This window comes from Haliaeetus albicilla, chromosome 1, assembly GCF_947461875.1.
Source record: "Haliaeetus albicilla chromosome 1, bHalAlb1.1, whole genome shotgun sequence".
NCBI classification, from domain to species: Eukaryota; Metazoa; Chordata; class Aves; order Accipitriformes; family Accipitridae; genus Haliaeetus; species Haliaeetus albicilla.
The window spans coordinates 20,531,308-20,558,510 of NC_091483.1; the positions used below are offsets into that span (position 1 = coordinate 20,531,308).

At 39.5% G+C, this 27,203-nt stretch overlaps 1 protein-coding gene across 6 annotated transcripts in view; it reads right to left on the reverse strand.

Annotated features, from left to right (window-relative positions):
* Positions 1-5,325, reverse strand: part of MAPK10 (mitogen-activated protein kinase 10) — a 197,380-nt gene extending 192,055 nt beyond the window's left edge. The window contains exon 1 of one of the 6 annotated variants that reach the window (XR_011324320.1): positions 4,589-5,325. The gene's annotated coding sequence lies outside the window, so the exon portion shown is untranslated. The remainder of the gene's footprint in view (positions 1-4,588) is intronic. The other 5 variants (XM_069781359.1, XM_069781387.1, XM_069781349.1 and 2 more) reach the window with 5 other exon arrangements.
* Positions 5,326-27,203: the final 21,878 nt, after the last annotated feature.

Sequence of the window (27,203 nt, forward strand, 5' to 3'; positions counted from 1 at the left end):
TATAACAAAGACTTAATATTTTCCTCTGATAATACCATAATGTATCCAGTTACAGGCAGTATCTGTACCATAAATTTCCCTTCTTTCATGCAAAGAAGAAAGGCTAGAGATAGAAAATAATGCAGAATGAAGTTTTGTTTAAATGGGAGAGAGGTTGTCATAGTTATTTTTCAAAGGAAAAGAAAAAAAGATAAAAATCAAGGTAGGCAGATCCCAGTGCTCAAGAGCTCACGTTCAAGACTGTTGAAATTGCAATAGATGCACTAAAAATCATGAAACTGTTCTAAAATAATTATTTCTGTTTCTATCCTATCTTTTTCAGGTCAGATCTTCAATTTTTTTTTTTTTTTTTTTTTTTTTGACTAAAGAAGAGCAGAAACTTTCACTATAACAAGCTGAAATTTGTACACAGTCATCTGTCACTAATACCTGGGTATTGAAATTAAATTTGACTTGTGACATTATAAACAGCTTTAAAAAATGTGCAATATGGATACATATAGGCATAAGAAAAGGCCTGTGAATTACTTCTGTTTATCAAATTGGCATCCTCTTAAAAACAAACAACAAAACACGATAAAATAAATTCAACTGACAAAGTGCTTGCAGTTAAGAAACTTACAGACAACCTCAAGAAATGTGGTAAAAAGCAAATGTTGCAGTATTAAGACAGTGAATGAGAGTAGGAACAATCAAGCATGTACCACTCTGGTGTCTAACCACTGAACAAAATTAGGTGACTAATATTAAGCGGAAGGTTTGGGCAACATTTTCTTACCACTGTTTCTCAACATGTTTTCAAATAGCTCAGGAAAGAACTAAAACATTGTACCAAGAATAGAAGATTAAAAATCCTTATGAGAAAACAACTGCTTAACCAGAGAGGGCCCACTACATTTCACTGAACTGTGACAAGAGTTGCACATACTCAGGCTCCCTGAAACCCCACTTCAAATAGCAGTTCCTAATTTCCTGGGCTATCTGACCTCTTAGTGTACAATCCTGGTGAAGCAGCTATTGACTTGACTGGAAGGCTCTTCTGGACCTCCAGCTGTTACCATTTATTACAACGTAAAAAGCTGACAGCAGTACTGGGCAACTAAAACACCCCAAATTTCCTATGTCACTACTATGATGTGAGCAAGGGTCTGCACTCACACAGTCATCAACCTCTTCTTTTCCTTGGACAGGAGAAAAAGCTGGAAGCCTAAAAATACAACAGCTACTTTTTCTATTGCTTGCTGTGACAAGGGCTCTGTCTCTGTCCTATGCTCCAGGCGTAGTCAGGGATATCCTAAGATACACAAAAGGTCATGACTTCACATCCCTTCTGTAGAGATGAAGCCAAGGAGAATGTTCCACTGCCACTAGTGAGTTCACATGCCAAATTCCTTATTAAAAATCTCACTATACAACGAACAAGACTGGAACATATCAGGACTTGAATTTCCTGTCCTTCTCTTCTAATGACTAGACAAGACTGATTCTAAAGCTTGCTAACAAAGCTACAGCTATCACGCTAAAACACAGTATAGTGACTCAAGAAAAGGTGTGTAACTTTTGCAAATGGTAGACAGGGGACTGTTAAATTCTGTCCCATCCCCTGTAGTGCTTTTGAGCTATACTTTAATCTCACTATCACAGTATAAGAGAAAGGAAACATAACCCTAACACCTGATATTTCACACTAGAGTTGTATGTTGCTTTCAGTTTTAGACCATCAGTTTTAGATGGTTACTTGAGTACAAAAGATTTTTTGTTTCTGTGAAAGGCTGTTTTTTTTATGTCTGTGTCCACAGATGGTGCTGCAAGAAAGAAAAGAACTCACAGCAAATGCAGCATTTCTTCTTTTAACTGGTACTCTTTTATGAGGGTTAATTTTTCTTGCAAGTGGCCTTCAAAACAGTAAGTGTGCAACAATCATAGAAAAGGGTAGCAGAATATGACTGTTGGAAGCCAGGTTATATTTATATTCAGTATTGTGGTCCAGTGAAGTCTCTCTCCTTTTCTGCTGATGACATAACAGGGCAGCAACTGTGGTAATACTGCATTCACTAGCCTTTTACATCATAATTTCTAGTAGTGCTATTATAAGCTCAAAATTTAACCAGTGGAATGGGAGGGGCTATGGGTATAGAATGCTTACCATAAAAAAAAAAAAATTGAAAACTTACTTTGTTTTGAAAATTTATCAACAAGCTGGTGATATCTTCTGTTATTCAGGAATTGTCCAAAGAACTAGGTAGCTTCTACTGAACACCAGTTTAAGAGATAACCAATTTTAAAGCTGGGGAGCTTTCTCTAAATGCAGCTTTTCTGCCTTCCAAATCCTAATAGAACTATAATGTCATCTGCAAAAGCAATCCTAAAACCCTCCTCCTTCAGGCCTGCTTTAGCTCTCCCTTAAATTGCATGAGTTTTGCAACGGACTGCAAACTACAAGTGAGCTTTTTGACATTTTCTAATATCATGGTATGGATATTTTGATAGCTCTCCCTTTGCTTTCACAAGCCAGATTTGGTACTGTAACACTCCTGGAAGATATTTTGTCTTACAATTATTGATCCAGTACTCTTAAAATGTCTAAATAATGGCTGCAAACATGCCAACCACTGACAGTGGGGAAAAAAAACCCCTACAAGAAAACACTCATCCCCAAGGTCTGCTCATAAAAAGCCCCTTCAGTGCACACATATATTTCTAACAATGAGAGGGACATTTTCTAATGACAGGCAGGCAGACAAACAGCTGAAAGCAACTTATTTTTCATGTTAAGCAATTTTTGTCCTTACCCTATTTAGGAACATCCCTGTAATCCTACTACTCCTCAACAAAATCATAATTACAACAGGACCCTGGCAAATTATGCATACTCTGAAACAGCAGGAGAAAGCAATGCGCCAGAGTGCCGTTTACTGAGAGTCAGGGAGAAAGAATATTTAATGGCTGAGGTCAAATCACCTTTGTCATTCACATCTGCATCCCTGTAAAAGAGAAGTCATTAGTTGAGCCAATCAAAAAGGTATTTCTATGCCACCTTTCCTAGCAGGAAGAGCAAGCACAGCAGAACACCACAGAAGAAAATACTACTCCAGAGAGTTCCTGACTAGTGACTACAGGGCAATGTTCTGAAAGAGGGTTAAAATACCAGAGGTTTCGCGCACTCCACTCTCCCCAAGGCACATGAACCAAAGATAACTTACATGTGGGCAAAGGCAAACAGCCCTGTGCAGTACCAACACCATCCTATTCTATCTTAACCTTTCTCTTTTTCTGAAGCTGGCCTTGCATGACAAGCTCCACGTCCTCCAGCGAGCTGACTTCAGGCTTCTCCTGAATTTACAATACAATCATTTGCATTTTCTTCCTAAGAAATTTCTAGTCTATGCCATAATTTTCTTCAAAATCTGTATTTTCATATAGTGTTGGTTTGTCTTTAAACAAGTCTCTGGCAAAACTCATAGTGAACACATCAGAGGAGGGAAAGGCTGCACTGAGGATATCGTGAAGCTATGCAGCAAAAAGAACCCACGTAAACAAGCTTACAGTCACTCAGAACACAAATGGTGTGAAACATGCCCATTGTGGTTCACTGGAAGCACCACCTGCTTATTAAACAATGCTGTAACACTTAATTATCCAAGTCAAATTTGTATTATTTCTCTTAAGGCCTCTCTGCAGTAAAAAACAAACATTTCTTCCTGTAGCAATAGCTTTTCTGCCAGAGGATTTCCCTGCAAAGCAACATTGATTTCACTGCAGTATCTACAGATTGTTAATTCTCTTTTGCAGAATAACTGGCCTGTAGCACACTATAAACACTTCTCCTAAAAGCTCTTGGTGGTTCTGTAAGACCCAATGGGCCAAGTTGTTCACTTGCATTCTGTGTAACACAGAACGATGACTACCTTAAAAGACCACCTTCTTAAAACAACCCCCACCCCAACATCCAACACAGTTTGTCAGACACTCGCTTCTCCCCACACACACTCTTTTTTTTTTTTCTTTTTTTTTTTTTGGGGGGGGGGGGAGGCATTCAAACTCTTTGCAAAAGGCCAAGACTTCTGTCCTCTGGATAAGACTTCTGTCCTCTGGATCTTCTAGTTGCTTATCATTATCCTTTCTTCTTTTTTATTTTTACAAATTCAAATTTTGTATGTCTCTGTATGGACTATATAACCCACATAATGTACTCATTTCTACTGAACTGCAAGCCAAGACACCTCCTTCCCCCAAAAGCCCCCAAGCAGCGTTAGAGGTGATGAGGCTCGGTAAAACACTACTGTTTACATGAGCCAGCTGGTAAAGTGCTATCACACTCCTGTCCGTGATGTGCATCTGCACCGCTCTCACAACCACCAGTCACCTAAAGCACCCAAACAGAAAAGCTGATACACACCCGAACACAGGAAAACAATGGTTCTCTGGCCACAAAACGTACAGCTGCAGCCTTCTTGCTTCAGTTAGCAGATTACTTCATTAACCTGTCTCTCTCTCCCTCTCCCCCATATTTTTAAACAGCAATCAATATTCATCACCCCACCCTGCGAAAGCAGTTAATCATAGAATATTAGCATCAGCCACCTACCATTCCGTGCTTGCGAGCTACTCTCCTTGTCCAGAAACCTTTCCCCCAAACTGCGACTTTAGGTGGTATTTTTAAATCACATTCCAAACAGTGCCGAGAAAAAGATGGGCTATTTATAATAATTAAAAAAATTAAAATAAAAAGATGGGCAGTTGGATTCAAGGTAAATCACCGTTTTCCTTTCAAGAACTAAATAAAAGCCTGTGGGAGAGGGTAGAGCAGAACAGAAAAAGGGCAGGCAAAATGTCTGATAATAATGAAATAAAAGAGAGGAAAAAAAGAGTGGCTTGCTGAATCACGCTCTTTCACTGCCTGGAAACCATTGTGCAGCGTGATGCTGGCTGTACCATTGTGGAACCTACCAGAGGAGACAGGCAGAGAGCTTGGGGAATGGGGCTGCTATGGCAACTGAAAGGAGCACACATGACGTCAAAGCACACAGAGGTCTCGCAGGGGGAGGGAGAGAAGAGAAAAGTCTAATCTACAGCCACAGCTACGGTATCTCCTGGTGAATCAGGGGATAGAGCAGACTGCAATAGGAAGCTGAATAGTCTTCTGTAGCACTGAGCAGCAGCAGCTTGGGTATCTGCAGCATCGGCGAGCTAGTCGGTACAGAGAGGAGGTAGTAACAGCAGTGTAGACCTGCTCTTTTATTTGCATTATCTGCTATACAAAGGCATAAATGCCCATCACCCTAAACCAAAATTCAAATATTTGAAATTCATTTAAGTTTTGTGCTCGGGGGGGGGGGGTGCAGGTGAGGGGGGAGGGTGTTTAAAAAAAAATTAAAAAGTCACAACACATTTCCTTCACAGCTATTGAATGCAGCTATTCATGCAGCTATTGCTTGCATGAACAAGCAATGCTACTCTGAAAATAGAGTCCCTTAGAAGCGCAAGGAACCGCTAGAGATCGCCCCGTTAGCAGTACGTTGTGCCCACTACTAGAATGCCCCAAATCCCCACGCTAAAAACTTGCCACTTCTAAAAGGTCCCATTGCACAGTGGTACTACTGGATTTTGAGCTCATGGAACCAGCAGAGTTGGTGATGACTTCTGATGTTCTCAAGTTGAAAAGTCAGGCAGACAACATTTCTTCCGCATACATCAAACTGCGGGGTGTCTCCTCTCTTCCGGCATTAAATAGCGGAGAAAGTACGCTGGTAAGACTACTACACTGAACTAGACTTCTATGAGATTTAGGCTGGGATAAGAGCTAGGCAGAAATATTACAGTGAAATTCGATCTTGCTGGAATATCTATCTTGTCTGAGAACAAACCATTTCATTGAATATATTAATTACACTGGTCAAGAAGAGCTCCAAGGAAGTCATGCAGCTTTCCTGCCAGTGGTCTGAGGCTGATCCACAGGCTTTACCATGGTCAGAGCCAAACACAGTCCCATGTGACCTGAAACTCTAACACAGACATTATCTAACTCATGTCAGTTCCCTTTCTGAGGGCCATCCAAGTGCCTTTAGCAGACCATGTGCTGATATATGACATGATCCATAAACACTTAAAATGTTTAAACATAACTACAGATGAAGTGAAATCATTGGCTGTGTCTGGCCTCTGAGCTATAGGTTACCCGTTCTTGTCTTAACTATACCATGTTCTTCCACCATCCTTTCTTCATTAGCCTGTTTCTCCTGCATGTTCTACTATTGGCACTTAGTTTTTGGAAGCAAAGGTTTTCATCTTGATCCGCGTATCATTCCTGTGTGCATATATATAAATACTTGAACACATTTCTTTCCAGTAAAAAAAAATTCTATAGTTCCAACTTTCCTACCCTGTTGTCTTTTTTTTTTTTTTTTTTTTTAATTTACTTAACAGCTCTATCACAAGCTAGCAAACACCACAGGAAAGTCTCCCCATGCTCTACCTTACACTAAGAGAACACTGGATGGGGCATAGTAAAGAAGCATGCATAGGTACATTTAGTGCCTGAGAATGCCCTGCCATTGTCACCAGTGTCCTGTCTGTGTCACCAATGTCCTGAGGAGGCATGAAGGGCAGCAGGGCACAACCTCCACCACAGTTTGCAAACACCTGCACAGTAGACGTAAGCAATAAGCCAGACAATTTTAGTGTGGCAAGCAATTGGTCTCAGTAACCATAGCATATTTGACTGGGTAACCTTCAGAAATCTACAGTTTACTACACTTCGAGTGATGAGGGTAGGAGGGGCAAGTAAAGGAGCTGCAAGATGCATAGCAGAAGTACCTGAAAGATAAAACTCCAACCCAAATCCTCATCACAAGATTGGGAAAACAACAACAAGTTTACACAGGCAGTTTTCATATCATCATTAAAAACACCAAAACCTTCATTCCCTTTTTGTCACTGTAACCATATTCTTCATTCTCCCATAGCACACCTACTCTCTTAAGGCATCTAAGACATTATTTTCTGCTACCATCTAACTGTCATGTTTGCACAAGAAGTACTACTTCTGCTTCCAGCATAGAGGGGTGATAAAACACTCTGAGAAAGGTTTTGTCCCTTCCAGATTCTACAGAATACCACAAGAGAATACCCTGAAAATTTTTTTCTTTTGTGCTTACAGTCTTCAACAAGACTCTAGATATACACTATTGTTAGACAAAATACCAGAATATAATTACTTCTTTGAATAAAGCCTACATATTAGCCTCTTTTTTGGGTGTGTCTGTTTATAACAAAAATCTATTCAAAGACTCCACTACAGCAACCACATACAAATATATATACACATATATGTATGAGTTTATTACTAACCTGGAACAAAGGGGAATTTTTTTTCTTAAAAATATGTCCATACACGTATTTTACCTGTACTAGCTAAAACGCTCAGGATACATCCAAAAATAGGTTTCCTGGAAAAAAAAACAAACCCTATTGTATGAGTTAGTAGAATACCTTTGTAAACAGCATTAACTGACCATTCATTGGTGCAGCAGGGGTAGGGAGTGGTTGCTTTTGACAACTAGGAGACTGGGGTTGGGGGAAGGGAGAAGAAACAAAAGAGCCTAAGCTCTTGCAGAGGTGACAGAGGCTTTGGAGTGCAATCAGGGTATTTGTCCTTGGAACAGATCTAATGGAAAATTGCATCTTTTCAGATGCTGCTTTTTCTAATGAAGGGATGTTGCTTCCTCGAGCTTAACAGCTAAACCAGCATTTCACTCCACACTCATCTTGAGTGATTACAGCTTGCTCTTTATGGTGTCCTGCTGACATGGCTTACTAGCTGGGCCAAGATATACCAAGATGGCATGAAGTGCATTTGAGCCTGGAATCAGGCCTCAGATAAACACTGTAATGGCCTGACACTGCAGAAAATTTGAGTCAAACCATTTAAACAAATCATTTTAGGCACCTGTTTCCCAGAATAGCTGCCCCAGTCTTAACAGGCAGACATGCTCTCCATGATAATCAAGACTAGAAGTGGGTATGGTCTAAATTTAAGATCAACTGGACTGAAGCAGATGTTTACAACAAAGACAGCTACAAAGGTCACCATGAACCAATTAAATGCATTTCAGCTAAGCTCTTGTACCCCCACCTCCTTTGTGCCTCTAAAGCACTCATTAATCTTTTTTTGGTACAAAACTTCACCTTGTTTTACTTTAAATGTGAATTCCAAAAAAAGTACATACAATTTGTAGCCCAGGAGATAAACGCTAGACTGTACCTCCGCCATCAATTTTAATGAGACAGACTGGGAGCACTGAGTCTTGGAGAACAATTGTGTCAGGAGTTGCTCACATTCAGTCCTGTATTTATACAAAAAAGAGATCACTCTTAAAACTGAGTGATTCTGGTTTCCAGAATTGAGATTCTGGTCCATCTGCATTTCCAATTCTTTGTTTGCTGATACTGTTTAGTTAAAAAAAAAAAAAAAAAAAAAAATATAGATGTAGGTAAATGAGGCACTCTTTAAAAGAATTAAGCACTGCTTTTAACAGATGGAGGAAAGCAGCTGTGACACTGTGCTCACCATTAACAGTTTTTATATGAATCTTCTGAAATGGTCCTACCAGGGAACCAGTAACTACAGAAATACTAGCTCTGTCTGCCATGGTAGCACTCAGTGACTCACTGTTAATCCGTGTGAGGTCCAGGACTAAACTGGAACTGCTCAAGCAGTTTATGCTGTTCCTCGCAGAGCCTGCTGCATGGATGGCTGAATGTAGCAACTCCTAAATTGCCACAGTTCACAATCCAGCATATTAAAGTAACCTGAAATGGGCAATGGCTTAAGGCACTGGATTGCACTGGTGGCAAACTATGATAGTTTAGGAGCTGCTACACACCCTATTCAGCTCTATCTGCCTTACAGGTCATAATCTTCTCAATGGCTAAATGGTTCACATTAAATTAAGGCCACTAAAATAAAATCCTAGTGAGCAAGCATCTTCATGCTTTACAGCATAAAGCAACAAACCAATCTCCGAACAAATACTTCCATCCAACTCGGTGCTAAAGCTAGAACTAAGTGATTTCTCAGCATCACTTTCAGCTATAGTTTTCTATGATTCCAGCCTGATGTAACGCTGCACTGTCAACTGGAACAGTGAAGAGGTATGATAAGCTATCTACTGACGCTGGAACCCAGACTCACTATGCTGGAACCCAGACTCACTATGCCACTGCTGTTCTCCCCAGGTGTATGCCCACTGTACATCAAATCCAAGAGTTCCTTTGTTCCAAAGTTATTTTTCTAGCTTGAGGACTCAATATACAAGCCTTTTTTTGCAGCTCTCATTTGCCTGCAGTACCACTCTCCACTGTACTGAACTTCTCAGGTAGTTTTAATAAAATAAAAAAATTTGCAATGCCTTAATTGATTTTATTCAATGTCATTCTCAAGAATAATTACTGATGAAGGTTGGCCTGGACTTTATTGTGGGCAAAAGAAAGAATGATCTTGGATATTGCACTCATCTCCATCAAAAGGCCTTTAAAGCTCTTACAGTTTCCACATGATTATTACACTAATGGCCAAGAGGGCCTCTTGGAAAAGTTAAGGAAGCTGCACATACTCCTATCACCCCTCTTTCATCCCCCTTCCTTCTACTACCTCTTCACTGTCATACCGTGAAGAGCACATTTTAATCTCAAGATTTCTTTAACTTCGTTATATAGATGGACGAATGTAACAGAACTAAACTGAGGTGGAGAAATAACTATGACTGGCATCATGTCTGCTTTCCTGTTAATGGTTGTTGAAAAGCACAATCTAAACAGTAACTTATGTGGCCTGACTGGTACAGAGCTGCTGCAATTATGAAGTGTAACTGGAGACAAAGTCTGGCAACTGAGAACAGGCAAGAATATCTATCACAGGGCAGGGCATGGCTGTTGGACAAATTCACTTGATTCCATTTTTTCACAAGGAAGTTTTTAAGTGAAAGAGACAGTGAATCAGCATAATAGATGCATCAGAAGAATTCCTAAAAGACAGAGACTGATTAACAGTAACTGACCTAAGGAGTTACACCCATCACTTGCTTGTACATCATACAAGCAACTGCAAAATCAGGCAACTACTCTGGTATTTTACAGAAATTATTATTTTAGAAATCGAAAACCGGTTTATATGTGGTAGAAGAAAGGAGTTCTGAAAAAATGGTTCAAGTCAAGAGCGCTATTCATTACCCATACATTTCTAAATCAAGATCTTATATAGAACAAATCTTAGCAGATTTACATTAAGGAACAATAAGACAGGCACTAACACAGGAGAAATGTGCACATGCATGCATGGATATGAATACACAAATTAGAAGGGTTCAAGTCTTTACACTCATCATAATTAGAAAAAGGAAGTCCTGATGCAAAGCCCATAAATATCAAACAGAAGGATGCACATATACCTTACTAAGCAGTGAATTAAACGTAAAAAACTGACTGCTAACTACTTACTTCAAAGGGAATGAACTTAATTAATAACTTAAAGCATACAAGTGTTGGACAAACAGGACCTTCTTACTGTGCATGAAGGTATTTCATCTGTAATTTCAACTACCACATCTTTAGTGAAAAATATTTTAGTACTTATTCCACAACAGACATATCAAGAAAACGATTTCAGAACACAATACTACCGCCATTTTTTAAACCTCACCCTCACTGGTCTGTTTACTGTCAAGGGCTGTATGTCCTGTAAAAGTCTAGCAGATGAATATACCCTAAAATGCACTAATATAATTTTGAACAAATTTATCACAGGTATTTTATTATCCTAATAACAGAAAACATTACATAAAATGCTAGAGGTGCCATAAACTGAATGTTTACTATGGAAAAGAAAACAATTGGTGATTTAAAATCACCATCTGAAGGTAAAAACAAAAACTGCTCAAGTCTTATTTAAAAAATTGCCATTTCCTGTATTCAGTAATTCTTCCAGAGCAAATGATTTCACACTCAATTTTCCCTACAGAGATACATAAGGCATGCATCAAGGATTCAATTATAAATTACTCCAGTACAATAAAGCACCAAACAGAATTTAAACTTGTTTCAGGATGCAAACAGAAATCAACCCCTCCCCCAAATGAGTACTTTCTCCATTTACATAACATGAATACACAACCACCATTTACAACACTTCACAGGTTTACCTGAAAACCATGACATACTTCCAGCCAACTTCTGTGAAAATTTCTACACTGTCAGTTCACTTTGTTACAACCATAAAATTAAATCAGACTGTGACAGATGGTGTCCAGCCTGTCTGAAGATACTATATGCTGTATAAATATTGATGATTTTAGTAAGTTGTGCTCCAAATATACATTTTGAAAGAATATAGTTTCCTCTCTGGAGCTTAACTAACAGTAAAAGCTTTGACCATGTTACCATGGCAATATGTTCCCTAAGGTAGGATTTAGAGGAGTTGGGCCAAATAATTCTCTTGGCTAAACACTGCTATATTCAAAGTTGCACAGACTTACTGATATGGGAAAAGAATGAACATCTAGATTTGGTGAACTACATGGATTTCAGCACCCTGCTGACAGGTAGCTAAACCTCCTCTGCTACTGAAAACTCTGGTTCCTGGGTAACTTCAGAAGCTTTCCATAGATTGCCTTTTCTTAGCAAGTCTTTGTTGGTACATTACTTGCTTGGGAATTGTTTCTTTTCTTAAATTTAATTCTTGGATAACAGCTTGGGCAACTCATCCATTTTTTCTCAAGCTCACCAGGTGATGCTTTGCATTTACTAAGTCCTGATTCCACATTTCGTGCACATGAGCAAGTCTCTGGTCCCACGAGGAAGCCAAATGGTTCCAACTAAGACTGGGATTATAGAGTGTCAGAACTAGGAGTACATGATCCATTTATTTTAATGCAATTGGGTTGACTGTCTCCATGCATTTGGTTCCCCAATACATGATTTCGGAGGTGGGCTTGTTCCACTTTGGGAGCAGAATGACCACATAATGAAAAAACATTTTTGAATGTTTTATTTTATCTCAGGCCTGACCCAAGAAACAGGTCAAAAAGGTTTCACTTAAACTAGGGAGTTGTAAAGACTGCAGCTCTAAGACAGAAACTAGCACTGAGGAATCTAGCACTGCCTGCAAATTAAAATGAAGTAGAACAGCTAAATTTTCATTTGATTTGTAGAAAATTCATTCACAGCAAAACACAGCAAGACATGTAAATCAGCCACCCAGTGCACTATGTATGGAATGCACATTCTCAAAGTCCAGAAAAACTCTCTCCACCATGCATAAGCATGGAGTCTTCCTATCCAAGACGCCACTACCAAAGGGAGCTTTGGCTGCTTTGTCTTAGCAGGAGCAGCTCAGGCTACATCTCTCACTTCGTGTCATACTGGTTGGCACAGGGCCAGAGAAATATAAGAAGCACCTGAAAAACCACATTTCCTCTTCCTTCCACAACTCCAAACACAATCCAAAGTGTCTCTATATTAGTAAGCACTGCAAGGCAGAATGGACATAACTAATTTAATGTCACAGTCAAATAAAGTTTGTCAAGACAAGCAGCAGATATAGTCCAAAATAAACAGAATAAGATCCCATGTTAGTTCCATGATGTACTCAGCTGCTTCTATCATACAGCATTATGCACATCCAGCAGAGCAACATTTTTAAGCACCGTATTTTAATATTGATTCTGGAACGAAACAACAGCTAAATGAAGACAATGTGCAAACTGGTGGAGCTTGACGGGTCCATAAATCCCCCAAAGGTGCAGAACGGTGATGTGGAGAGTGTAATTCCAAGCCAATGTAATTTAATTTCAGAATTGAAGTAATAGTTCAGATACAACAGAGATCATGTTCTCCAGGCGTTCTCATTCCACTAATTTAGACACTGTTTGTGCTTCTAGCCCTTCCCCCTCTTCACTGCCTCAGCATACTTCTCTTTGCAATATGGCAGGATAAAATGAAAGGATGTCATAGAAACGGCAAGAAGAAAAGAGGAAAGAAAAAAAAAAAAAGACACACTCATGAAAATCCTGCCTAAGCCAGTGAAACATAAGGATCCCAATCTGTCTACCTCACTGAAAAAAAAATAAATTGAGAGATGGTGTGATCAGTGTCTGTGAGTACCTATACTGGGAAAAAAAGTATCTGATCTAGACACTCACATAATCTAGTAAATTAGGACAAATCTACAGCCAGTGATTGGAATATGAATCCAGGCAAAGCCATAAAATTCAAGAAGAAAAACAAGTTCTGCAATTTATGCCAAAAGCACATGGCACACATCAACTTAATATTGCATTATTTCTGCTGACAGGAAAGTCAAGACTGTAACCTGCCTGAATGGAAATAAAGGCTTAGAGAACCACTTCTGTTGTCTGAGAACAGTTTGCAGAGGCCAGTTATTCTTGTAAGTGGTCTAATTACTTCACTGAATAGGGACTGCAGCATCATACTATATTTTCATCAGGAAAAAAAAGTACTTCAGGAAGAGTGCTATTCCTGTTTATTAAGTCAAAAGAAAGTTCAAAAGTTAAGGATTAATAGCAATTAAAATAGATAACTGACTGATGGAAAGAAAAAAACTGAAACCAAAGTCAGGATCTGTAGAAAATTCTATGATCTGCCTTAAAGAGAGAAAGAGAAGCTCTAAATCATAGTTTAGTAACTGGCCATCTTGGAGAGAAAAATAGCACTGGATCTCTGTATTTCAGTCCTAAGAATTAAAATACCATGGGGACTGATTTATCTACAGTGATTTTTGTTGAGGGCCATGGCAAACTTCCATGATACCCTGTGTTTACTTTATTTGAGTTGAAATCCAGGACAAAAAACAGAGAACATGACTTATTGACATCTACCTGGCAGGTCTATCTCCTACATTTTCCTGTCAGTGATTTGTCTTACTTGCTCTGGACTCAAGCAAAAGAAACACAGGATGTAAATCGTACACTTTTTGTCTAAACAACCAGTGAGCTGTACTTTTTGCAAGCATCTTACGAGGCACAATTTGGTTATCTCATAATAAGCACCTGGTGCTATTTGAGATACCCTATGAAGTCCACAATAATCTACACAGACTTGGGAAGTATGTCACTGCACATTCAGGAGAACCACAACCCTCTTGAATCAGCAGCTAGATAACAGACAATATTCTCTGTGGCATTTCATATTGCACTGGTATCTATTTTATACAACTGCATTGGGCCCTTAATGCCCTTGGACATCAAGTCTACGCTAGCCAGCTGCCTGTTGTCCTCTCCAAGTCAAGCTGCAATTTATGCCACACTCCAATTTATCTTTCACTGCTATCACAGACAGATAAGGAAAGATTACAATGTGCAGCTATGACTTGGAAGATGCCCACAAAACATCTTGTGTTTCTTCTTTTGGTCACAGACTCTAGGTGAAATCTTGACATGGCTTCCTTTCAAGCACAGTGCTTTTCTTCCCAAAACAAAGCACCAGGTGCCCCAATCAATCCATGTCAATCTCAACCAATACACTGAAGCATCATTCCAGTTCTGGGTAAAAAAGAGGGATTGTTCTACGCTATTCTATCACACCCTGTTATCTTTGCCTCTGAGAGACCTAAACATAAAAGTAAACTCCTTTAGACTTGTGAAATAAAGTCCTGCGTAAGTCTTCATCTCACAAGTGATTACAATTGTGTATAATACAATAAGACCTCTCCCCAAGGTAATTACAGCAGCTTTCCCTGACATTCTACATAACACACAACATATCTAGATAACAGTTTCTATATTAAATAAGTAAACGGGAAATACCCACAGCAGACAAGGTGCACAGCAGAATGGCTTTTTTATCTCTTCCATTTGCATGCAGTATGTCATTTAGAGATATCACCAAAACTTTACACTATCTAGCTGATCACAGCTGACACACACATTTTGTAAAGTGGCTTTGGGATGAAAGACACTATATGTATTAAAAATATTAATTTAAATACTGTAATATAATAATTGTTGATATCATCAGTTCTGAACAGGTACCATCTTCACATGAAGAGTACCACATTCACCTTTTTGTCAAATTGCAAGGTGTACAGGAAAGGAACAATTTTTTTTTTTAATTACTTCCTGCAATCAAGCAAAGTACTTGAAATTCCTATCAAATAATAGAATTCATAAGAAATTAGTGAGAAAGGCTCTCAAAGAAAACAAAGGCATAAATGACAGCAGTAAAGCTATCTACCCTGGACCTCAGTGATCACTGCACAAATTCAATAAATCAAGTTCACACAAACAGAAATTATAGAGTGCTTGCATATCTTCTTTTTTAAAAGTCTATTTTTTTAAATAAATAAATGAATACTTAAATAAAAATTAAATTTAAGAATTTCAAATTGTAAGCATATTTATTAACTGGACCACAGAAAAAGCTATGCTGTCTTTTGAGTATTTATATAGGTATAATCTTAACATTTGTTATGAAAAGTTCAAAGCTGTTCCACTTTTGCATGTGAAGCTTTTTTTTTTCTTTAAGATAGAAGTATCTTTTGTCCATATTTTTAAACTAACATATCTCAAAGATAATCTCATAATCCGCATGGTTACATTGCTTTCTGAGGAAATGCTGTCATTAACACAGAACACTCTTGGAAATTAGACGAGAAGTTCAAAGGTTCTGTCCTAAAAATCATGAAAAATAAAAGCAAGTTTAAACAGTTACCATTACTGCCAGCAGCAATGTGTGGAAATTGCTGCCAAATACAAGCAACTCCTTTAATTTTTGTGGTTACCTAGCAAATGTTTGTAATAAAACCTTTGTTTTCAATTGGCATTGAAAGGATTGGGAAAAAAGACATGAGGAAAAAGCCAACTCTTCAGATGTTAACTGGAAAAGAAAGCATACTAATCCATGAAATTCCTACTGAAGTCATGAAGTTTCACTTCACTTTCCTCCTTAGACAAGCAGCAAGGAATAGGAACAAATTCCAAAGCAATTTTAGCTTCTTTCCTATCATAAAAAAAAAATTAAAAAAATCACAGAACAGATGGACAAAATGCTGCGCAACGAAACCTCCACTGAGGACTGTAATCAACAGAATAACTGCCTTATATAGCCACTTGAAAGCTGCCCCGGATCATTTCACCAAACCCAGACTTTACTATAGATCTTCTTTTGACCTCATTGGGTTCAGTAAGAAACCTAGATACCTAGGAATGGCACACTGACACATCTGTCTTTCAGGCCTGTGTTTCCCTCAATGGAATCCAGATCTCAAAGTTGTGTGCCAATGCTACCCATACAATGTCTGGGAAGAAACAGGCATTCAAGCAAAGCTTATCCAAAGCTGCAGGCATGAAGGATGACAACCAGCTAGTTATCTTAGAGGAAACAGTTGCCACCACACTATATCTGAATTCCTTGCTCTGTCTAAAACATGGACAGTCCAAGTTTCCTCTCACAATCCTGGGTGCCTACAGTTGTTCTATGAATGGCCAGAGAAGGACTGCTGTTTATTTTTGTAGCACAGCTGGAAAAAGTAGTAGCACTTTTAGGTAACAGCTCAGTGGCATAACCGCTTTTCCAGGCAGTGACAGGCTTGGACTCACTGTGCAGAAGTGAATGCAAAATCCAAAGTCAGAAGCAGAAAGCAAGGGAGAAATAACTCACTTATGCAGTTTCGCAAAAGGGAAAATAGAGGATTCTTGGGTTTGTTCCTACAAATGTTTAAGCAAGCAGAAGCAGTTTTTGGAGCACCAAAAATAACCAGACCTCTGCTGAAACTGCAAAGTCACTAAGATGTCAGGCACTACCTTTCACATCTTTCTCTCTCTGGCTGCCCTTTCTAAACAAAGTAGTCCCAGCTGCATCATGAAGAGCCCAATTTAACTGATATGGGTGTTTTCAGCTTCACAAGAGTTACAGCTCTACCCTATTTCTCAATCCCCACACTTAACAGAGATAGAGGTGATTATCTCAGATATATACAGAAGGGCATAGAATTGCACATGCCAAGACAAGTAAACAATAAGACTTTACACCTTTATGCATTAAAAAAAAAATATAGCTCTTGCCCATCGCAACCGTTCTTAACAGCAAAGCAGAGATCACCCTGATGAGAGATAAGACACTGACAAGCCTCAAAATTTCAAGTAATTTTTTTTTTTTTTATGCTCAACTCCTAACAGCTGAAGTTGAATCATTTATCAAACATATTAGTCAAATATTAGATACAAGATACCATCAGTCTGGTGCTGTAAGGGTGGCTTTCAATTATTCGATGATTTTTGGTCTTCAAGGTAGATTAAGTAAGGCTAAGGAGCTCTTCAACAAGAGGAAGTTGCAATCAAAATAGGCTGCTTCTCTTTCCCCCAAGATCATCACTAGTATTCACATACAGCTTTCCACAGGTCAAGACTAGTCTGGTCCAAAAGCTTACTGCTACTACCCATTACTTAAAATTGGCTTATCCTGGCTCATTCACACATGCATTACCTCCTGGGTGCGACCCTACTCCAGCCTATTCAGACAGGTATAACCTATTTGCAGGCCTGGTGCCAGTCATCTGACTGTTTCTAATTGCCACACACTGGATACCATTATCCTAGTTTTATTATGTTTTTATGAACTATACCAGCTAGCAGACATTACTAACTAATTTACTTCCTGCCCTAGAAGACATAGTCTTGTGCTGTGCCTGAGTGTAATAAAATAAAATTAAAAACAAAAATCAAATCATCAACAGACCTTCATCCTACAGCCCCTTTCCGTAGTGTTTTCACTTTTTCCTCTTTTTTGTGTTTTGCTTGCTTCCTTCATTTAGCAACTTAATTACTTCTGAAAGAAGCCAACCTTTTAAATTCCATTATTCTTGCAAATTGGGTTTGGTTTTTTTAAATATTATGAAAGGAAGACCTTTAAGTGAAATGTTTATTGCAAATAGTGAATAAACCAACAACAGCTACAGGACTGTTTCGTCAGCCCACTGACCGCAATATTGAAGCAGCTTGCCTTAGACAAGCTAAGAGGATGATTCAAGTGTTTCTGGATGTAAAAGAATAAGTCAAACCCTGGGATAACAGAACCAGCAAATAAATAAAGGCAAGCTTTCACTCCAATGATCAGCTTTATTTACTATTAACGAAAGACTAATTTTGCTTTTTATATCTACCCTAATACTTGTCCATTTAACTTATTTAAACTGTTAACATCCTGGTTTGCATTCCTTGAAAGTATTTTGAAAGTTCATCAGAATTGACCTGTTCTGACACAATCAGCTGAATGAATGCTTTAGAGTAGTTATCCTGGTCACTTGAGAGATTTTTCAAACAAAAACCTTGTATAACTCTCCAGTCCTTTCCAGGCCACAAAAGTGCAAAACCTAGCAAGACTTAAATCTCGGTACCTAGAAGAAGATGCTGGGAATGCAGATTCCCTAAGTCACTTTCTGCAACATTTAACGTTTCTCTAACCAAAGATGCTATTTATATTCAGTAACGCTTACTGTTCTTGTTTGCTTTTTGCCAGTAATAACTTACCACAGGACTAGCTGGTCCATTTTTACATCTTCACAGAAAAGACAACACCAGATTGAAGTACAGCCACCAAATCTTCTTTATGTAATTGTACCTCTTCTTGAAAAGACAGTTAAGACCTAAACAAAAATAAGCAATAATAATTTTTTTTCATCTTTCCCAGAAAATGCATGGAGAAACATGGCTAATTCTTCCAATATAATCTATTTTTTATCACATATACATACATATCCATATATATATAGCAGCCCTTTTTACATAGGCACTAATAATACACAAAAGCTAGCCAAACCCCCCTTATTTTTACTTGATCATGTCATACAAGTTTCATGATCAATTTCTACTGAACTATGGAAACCCATGTTTAGATTTTAATTTTTCTATTTTCAAATTCTTTGCAGGCATGCATTTTCCAAACAGGTAAACACAGAGGCAACATTACTATTTATTACAGAATCTATTTTGGCTACTCTTTATGAGCGAGTCTTTTTCCTCACATTGCACAAGTCTCAACATGGAAAAACACTGCTCAAGTCAGCAAAGATTACAGTGAAGCAGATTGAAGATACAATCATTCCTATTTCAGGTTCCAAATTATTGATATCCCCAAGTAGGACTTCAAAGAATTGACTGTCATTATTAAGCCATACTTATATTCCAAAGATCTTATTATACACATGCTTTAAAACTTTTCTGATCCCTACACAGTTCAGAAAAAAAGCTCTTTACAGCTGAATACAGTATAATCTGGCTTCCAGTTATGGGAAGAGGGGAAGGCACTACTTCAGGTTTCCATTTTTCCCCAAGTACGCCAGAACGGCTATGACTGCACATCATCTTTGGGCTGGATGCCCACAATCACCTGGCAGCACTGAAAGATCTCCAAGATACTCCCTGATGATTTTGTTCTTACATAGCATGTTATACACACCACCACATTCAGTATTAAAAGAACTTCTCCCTTCCCAGTGCAGCATGGAATATAGTGCAGTTTCACCACAAACTCTCAAATTTCTCTGCCCTTTCCATACATATATACACACATACATTATACCAGTAAGTATAAATATACACATACATACACACACAAACATATTACACAATGAAAGAGAAAAGCCACAAAATATTAGTACTGCATGGCTCAAAACTGTAAGCACACAGCCTGGCAGCCCAGTGGCCTCTTACAAAAAAAGGTTTATTCCACATTTGTCTATGCTTGTAGAAAAATGACAAAGAGATGCATGTGCTCCCTTACAGGTAGGTTTTTTCCATACTGCCTTTCAACATGCACAGTCTTCCCTGGTGGCATGCCAGGAAAATCCTATCACTCACACGGATCAGGAAAACCACCATTACAGTTCTTAGACCTACTGTAGCCAACAGCGTTTGGTACCTAAATCAATACACAGGATATGATTGCAAACTAGAAACACGCATATGCTTCAGCGGTAACTGTAAATGTCAGAAGCAAGCTGGTATTAATCTGCATCACCATTATGAAGTCACCTAGATAAATTAGAGGACTCTGAACTACGGCTGTCATAAACTTTGTACTCCCACATACCTCTTCGTTCTTGCTATGTAAGATCTTTGAGCCCATGCACGCCTTCATATCCCACTGCTCTCTATACCAGGCACTTAGGGTCTGCTCTGGAACACACGGAAAGTAATGAAAAGCCTCCCACTGAATTCAGCAGTAACACTTCAAGCCCTTCCACAGACCATTTGTCAAGTGTTATGCAAATATGTGCCTTATAAAATAAAATCGCTCTTCACTGCTACCACACCTTAAGATGTGGCAGAGTATTTTAAACTTGCTGTCTTTCTATCAGAGAAGAAACACAAGAGGAACAATAGCTACAGAAATGAATCAGACAAAAACAGAGGGTGGGGGAGAGTTAACAAAATTCAGTAACTACACCAAAACATAGCAAAATCAATAGTTAAAACAAAGATAAGATTTTAACCAATAAATGCAGAGGGAGATGTTTTTAAATTGCCTCTCTCTTCCTGGCCCAAATTAATGGTTGTCTTAGACTGGGCATTCACAGAAGAAATAACACTTACTGATGTTTGTGTAAGTACAATAGAATCCCAATTATGATCACAGCCTACAGCTACAATAAATAGCACGAAGAATTAAGATGGAAAGATGATGCATAAGCAGTTCTTGAATGTGATGAAAACATCAAGGCATCTGTTCTAAAGAATTTGAGCTATTTAAAAAAATCCCTCCCTTCACATAGGCTGGGGTGTGCATTTCTAGAGCAAGTGAGGCTTTATCTTTAAATTTCAATTATGATCAACAGAATGGGGTACAGACTGCAAGCAGCTTTCCACAGACTAACTGGCATTAACACCTGTGTGTGTATCAGCACAGTCATGTAAAGAAACAGTATAATACAAGCCTGCTTCACAACAGCTGCAAAGAGCTTACTTAATTAAACTCTTCCCATCCACAGGCAGAGCTGAAACAGTTCAAGATCCTAGGATAAAAGGTGCTAGGAAAGACAGACCCATTATTTATTACTCGGCAACCAAGACCAAATATAAAAGACTAACCAATAGCCTTTCAAATCCCACACTGCCAGCTGGCACTGAATGATAAGTGAAAGCACTGCAAAGTGCTTTTTCCCTTGCTTTTATAACAGTGCAATTTTAATATGTGGTATATGGCACATTGCCATTTCCATTTTTTGAGTGCAAAAGCCTGTTATGGGGAACAGGGAGTACAGCCAACAGAACCAGATCTACCAAGAACTTTGAATTAAAATTCATTGTTTCATGGGTGAACAGCAAACATTTTTTTCTTGGTTTACTCTTCATTTTCAACACTATTTATTTGAATGAACTGTTAAGATAAACTTTTTAATAAAAGCATTATCAACAAGAGACCAGTTCTTCAACTCTGCTTAAATTCATTTTTGCCAAAGGGATTTACAGCCACCTATATGCGAATCAGCATTCTTGCACGAGCAGCAGAATGCCTCACATCACAGTCTGTGGTGGGTGAAGGCATAGCACTGTCAAATCTCAATACATATAGATGACATGGGAGTCACTGCATTCAGCCCTACAACATACCTGCAGAATTTGACAGCCTCTAGGGGAAGCTCTGACCAACTCATCCTTGATGTGCCAAGCATGAAATCATTGAAGATGACTATCTAATCCTACTTTCATAACCACCCCATTTCAGAGAGGTCAGCCTCACAACTGAAGTGTCTGGGTGTTACAGACACTGCAGAAGGCTGCATTTTTGTCTTAGAAGCATGCATAACATATGCAACATGAAAGTGAGAACAAGTAACTACTGGTATGATGCTAAGTATTCACATTTATCTGCTAATGCAGATAAAAGGCAAATACGTTATCATTGAAAGAATAAGCTCTTTGATCCAACTTACTTTATCCTGAAAAGAATAACAACCAAATAGAGAGTAGTGTTTACAGACCTACCCAAATAGCAGGGATGCAAGATTCTTGGTGGATTTTACTTGTACGTGATTATCTGGTTCTTTTTCTACTCTTTGATGTTAAAGCCAAGGTACTCCTCAAGGCAGCAATTTTTTTTTAAGTAGAAACAGAATACAGACTCACAAAGACTAGGACCAGTCAACACAGGAGAGAACAGACACTGTGTTATACAAATCACGGTTTCACCATGTAACCCTTTAAGCCACGGGTCTCCATTCCTAGATTGCAAAGAATTGGCATACTTGCTTGAATTTCTATCCCAACTACAAAGCAGCAAAACTTCAGAATATCCCAGTCATGTTTTCAGGATGCTTCTTTCATAGTTTTCTCAGATTAATAGCTTATTTCTGTCCATACTACCTACTAAATTATACTTGCTGTAAGCATATCCTCTTCATGTGTTTGAATTGCTACTGAGCAGGATAAAAAGGCAGATTATGAGACAGACTTCTTTCAAAACCTGGAGACTCCCAAAACCATTCTAAGGAAACTGTTAAGTGCGCTAGAAACCTGAGAATTTGAGGATAATAGCAACAGGATTAGCAAATAAACACATCTCAGAACAACAGTAATGCTGTAGCATGTCAACACTGCAGCATTACACAGGCATAACAGAACACTGTTATTAGGGCTGCCTAAATTAACTGCTGTAATGCCTCTAAAACAAGAAAACAACTTAATTTAAAAAGCCACAACACGCAAACAGAAATGTTTTACAGAAAATACTGTTTTGTGAACACATGCCTCTCAGTAAAACTGGATAGTCCCTTAAAATTCTGAATAGGAAATCCCTTCAACCTCCAGCACCTGAATTCCCCCTAAATTACATAGCTCAACAAGACCTCCTGAAATAAGTCTACTTTTTTGTCAGAAGATAAGTCATTTGCATTCAAGATGCACCTGCATTTCATCACTGGTCAGTCACTGTCAAAAATATCTATTTAGCATAGTCTCCCTTCAGATGGGCTAGATCTTAAAGGCATCCCATTACATACAAGCTTGCCCTGTGAGAGCTCTGGAAAAAGCTAGTTGAAGGCAAAACAACTGCAGACAGTTGATTTCCTTACGTATAACCAACAGTTACTCTGAAAAAACACATTTGTTTCAAAAATGAACCATTAAAGCCAGTCTGGGAAAGCCTGGTCACAGGCTAAAGCGAATCTACTACTGCAAAAACAAGTGCTGAGACTGAATAGAGTTCATGTCTGACAACTTCATAGGGAAACCACAGGTTCAGATTGTTTAAAATGCAAAACCATAACTCTGAATCTGGGGGTTTATGCAATGCCAAGCCTTCACTTTCACAGACATATGCATGAAATTCAGTGTATTGGCTTTGTGTGGCAAGGTTTTGGTAGCGGGGGAGCTACAGGGGTGGCTTCTGTAAGAAGCTGCTGGAAGCTTCCCCTGTGTTTGAGAGAGCCCATACCAGCCGGCTCTGAGATGGACCCGCCGCCAGCCAAAGCCGAGCCCATCAGCAATAGTGGTAACACCTCTGCGATAACATTTTTTAAGAAGGGAAAAACGTTGGGACAGACGCAAATGGCAGCCGGAGGGAGGAGTGAGAACATGTAAGAGAAACAACCCTGCAGACACCAAGGTCAGTGAAAAAGGAGGGGGAGGAGATGCTCCAGGCGCCGGAGCAGAGATTCCCCTGCAGCCCGTGGTGAAGACCATGGTGAGGCAGGCTGTCCCCCTGCAGCCCAGGGAGGTCCACAGTGTTAACAGATGCCCACCTGCAGCCCCTGGAGGACCCCACACCAGAGCAGGTGGGTTCCCGAAGGAGGCTGTGACCCTGTGGGAAGCCCACGCTGGAGCAGGTTCCTGGCAGGATTTGTGGACCCATGGAGACAGGAGCCCACAGAGCAGGTTTTCTGGCAGGACTTGTGACCCCATGGTGGACCCACACTGGAGCAGTGTGCTCCTGAAGGACTGCAGCCCGTGGAAGGGACCCATGCTGGAGCAGTTCATGAAGAACTGCAGCCCGTGGGAAGGATCCACGTTGGAGAAGTTCGTGGAGGACTGTCTGCCATGGGAGGGACCCCACACTGGAGCAGGGAAAGAGTGTGATAAGTCCTCCCTCTGAGGAGGATGAAGCAGCAGAAAATAACGTGTGATGAACTCACCGTAAACCCCATTTCCTGTCCCCCTGCGCCACTGGGGGGTTGGCAGAGAATCCGGGAGTGAAGTTGTGCCCGGGTAGAAGGGGAGGGGTGGAGGGAAGGTGTTCTGAGATTTGGTTTTATTTCTCATTACCCTACTCTGGTTGATTGGTAATAAAGTGAGTTAATTTTCCCCAAGGTGAGTCTGTTTTGCCCGTGATGGTAACTGGTGAGTGATCTCTCCTGTCCTTATCTCGACCCATGAGCCCTTTGTTATATTTTCTCTCCCCTGTCCAGCTGAGGAGGGGGAGTGATAGAACAGCTTTGGTGGGCACCTGGCATCCAGCCAGGGTCAACCCACCACATTCAGCTACTAACTTTAATAGTTTGAAAATGAGAACATAAACCAAGCCTTTGAAAATTACACAGAATTTGTTCAACAGGAATGAGACACTGGTGGCTGTTTCCTTCAGTTTTTTATTACCCTCATGGGTCTTATTTTGAAATAAGAACAAGAATATCTGTTTGAAAAACTGTATACTTACATATAAATGAGTATTCTGGCTTCAATTAGAACCATCCAACTCATTTGATATGGAGAAAAGTTAAAGAGAAGGGGGGGGGGGGAGGTTTTAGTCTGGTCTTCACTTAAACTATCATTTAAATGACCTCCAACAAGTAAGAACAGCAAGAATTATTTTCAAAATGATACTGATGTTACCATCAGAAGTCCCTCCAATAATTTGGAGACCTTTCAGGGAAAAGGATTTTCATATTTACTGAGTATACTTTTTTAAAAAAATTGCTGTGGGCTGTCAGACTCGTATGTTTCAGTGGGTTTTGCTGTCAAGTACCTCAAAATACACTGTTTAGAATAAACACCCAAGATCTAAGAAAACATTTTTCTCAGGGAAGATTAAACAACAATAAATCTTACCAACTCCAAGTAGAAATCCTTCATGACAGAATTCTTAAAAGCTTTGCAAAAGTCTAGGACTCAAAGAGTTGAAATAAGACTCAAAAAAGTTTGTTATACAGAGAAGGCAGAAGGCTGTTATAAAATAGGTAACAGTGGCTGCCTATCTTTATTAGAATGCATCAGGACTATGGAAGCAACAAACAAAAAATTCCACAAACTGAAAACATAATTTGCCAAAGGAAGAAAGAACCATGCCAAAAAACTTCAAAACCAGGAAACAAATATTTATCTTTTATATAATCAGGAACGTGATTTGATTATGGAAGGCATATAGACAAAGAGTACAAAAAAGTATCTGTAAAAGAAGGCAAAACGAAATGCTTTATGGCTGGTCTGAACTCACAATGGCCCAAAAAAAGCAACTTGGTGCTCCACTGAAAAGGCAGCATGACACAGAAATGCAACATCATGAAAACAACAAATTGAAAGATCAGGATCTCAAAAGCACACTCTCCCAGACACTATACTTTCTTAAACAGCTTCAGACAGCAACTAGCTCTGCTATAGTAGCCCTCAAGTTATCCTTGACATCTTCTCTGTTCATAGCCTTTAGTTTCACTCCCCTGAGTGTCTTTTCCATTAAGCCTTTATCTCAAGTTCAAGGGTCAGTGACACTTATATGTTCTTTTTACTTTCCTAACATGATTTGAATGCAAAAAAATAACTTAAAAAAAGGTTGAAGGAGCTGAAGGTATATTATGCAGTGATGACAACTCAGTACGGCCATAGTTACAAAGGAACTTTATGAAAGGCTGTACCAAGTTCCCAGTGGGCTAGAAGAGCAGGCCTTCAATTTAGGCAAATTCAGAATTAAGCATCTAGCCTAACTATTAAACCGACCACCTGAAAATGGGGTACAAATAGACTGCAGCCATTTACGAATATGCTACCCTCTAAAACTATAGAGAATGAAGGGCACTACAAAGGGATGCTGAAGCATACTGTGAAGTCTGCATTACCATTGCAACATCATATAAAAGAGCACGCAGCAAGGAATTCACAAACACATTTAAGACATTTCTGTTTGCAAGTATCCAGCACGCAGAGAGCACAGGACCACAAAGAATGCCATCAGATATTACTGCAGAAACAAAGTTAACAACCAATTCTGTTTCTACATGTGTAACACTTAGTAAAACCACAGTCGTCATTCACAGTGCAGTCAGCACCTAAAGAAAGTCAAGTTCTGGGTTTTTTCCTAAGAAGCTGGTTGTAACAAATGACAACTGCAAATCTGTTGTATATCCAGTGTTAACTGACAAGTCCTCTGGAATGCAAACTTTTTCTCAACTACAACCGGTTTATCATGACAATACAAACAGCAAAAATTAATGAAAACTCTCAGAAGTATCTGACATAATATAGAAGGGGGGAGGGGGGGGGGGAGTATACTCTTTTTCAAAGAATCCCATCTAACTCAGGCTATGGGATGCCGCGGTCTCAATTGTGTGTACCACGCTGGCAAAGCCACACATACGTATTTTATAGCATCACAAACTACTTGTAGTAGAGAACCTAACATTAAAAAAAGACAAAATGCGCATTTATTATAACATTACCACAAAAATTAGCATGCTAGAGGAGAATTATGGAATGGATCAAACCAACCTATTTTAATATGTGATACAAACACACAAATTTGCTCTCTGAAACAGTCTGAGAAAAAAAAAAAGTCGAGGAAATGGAAGAAACAAAGCACATCTAAGCACATCTATATTTTGCCCGGCTGACACTGACAGAAACGACCTGAAAACCCCACCAGCTCTTTCCAAACCGAAAATCGAGACACCCCCACCTGCAGCCCTAATCAGCAACATAAGGGAGGCAGAGCCGAGAAAAGGATGCCGAGAAAAAGCAGCATTTTAGACCTAGAGAAGTAAACCCGTGAGGCCTCGAGCGGTTACCGGGCGCCCGGTAGCCACCTACCGCCGAGGCTCCCTCAGGAGCGGCTGCCGGAGCGGAGGCCCAGAGGGTTTCGCGGCCGTCGGGCGAGGAGGCTGCGCGGCCTCGCACCCCTCATGCCCCGACCACCTCTCAGAAACTTCTGCGGCCGCCCCCGCGCTGCCCCGCCGCTGACGTGACTGGGGCCGGGCCCTTCGAAGCGCTCGT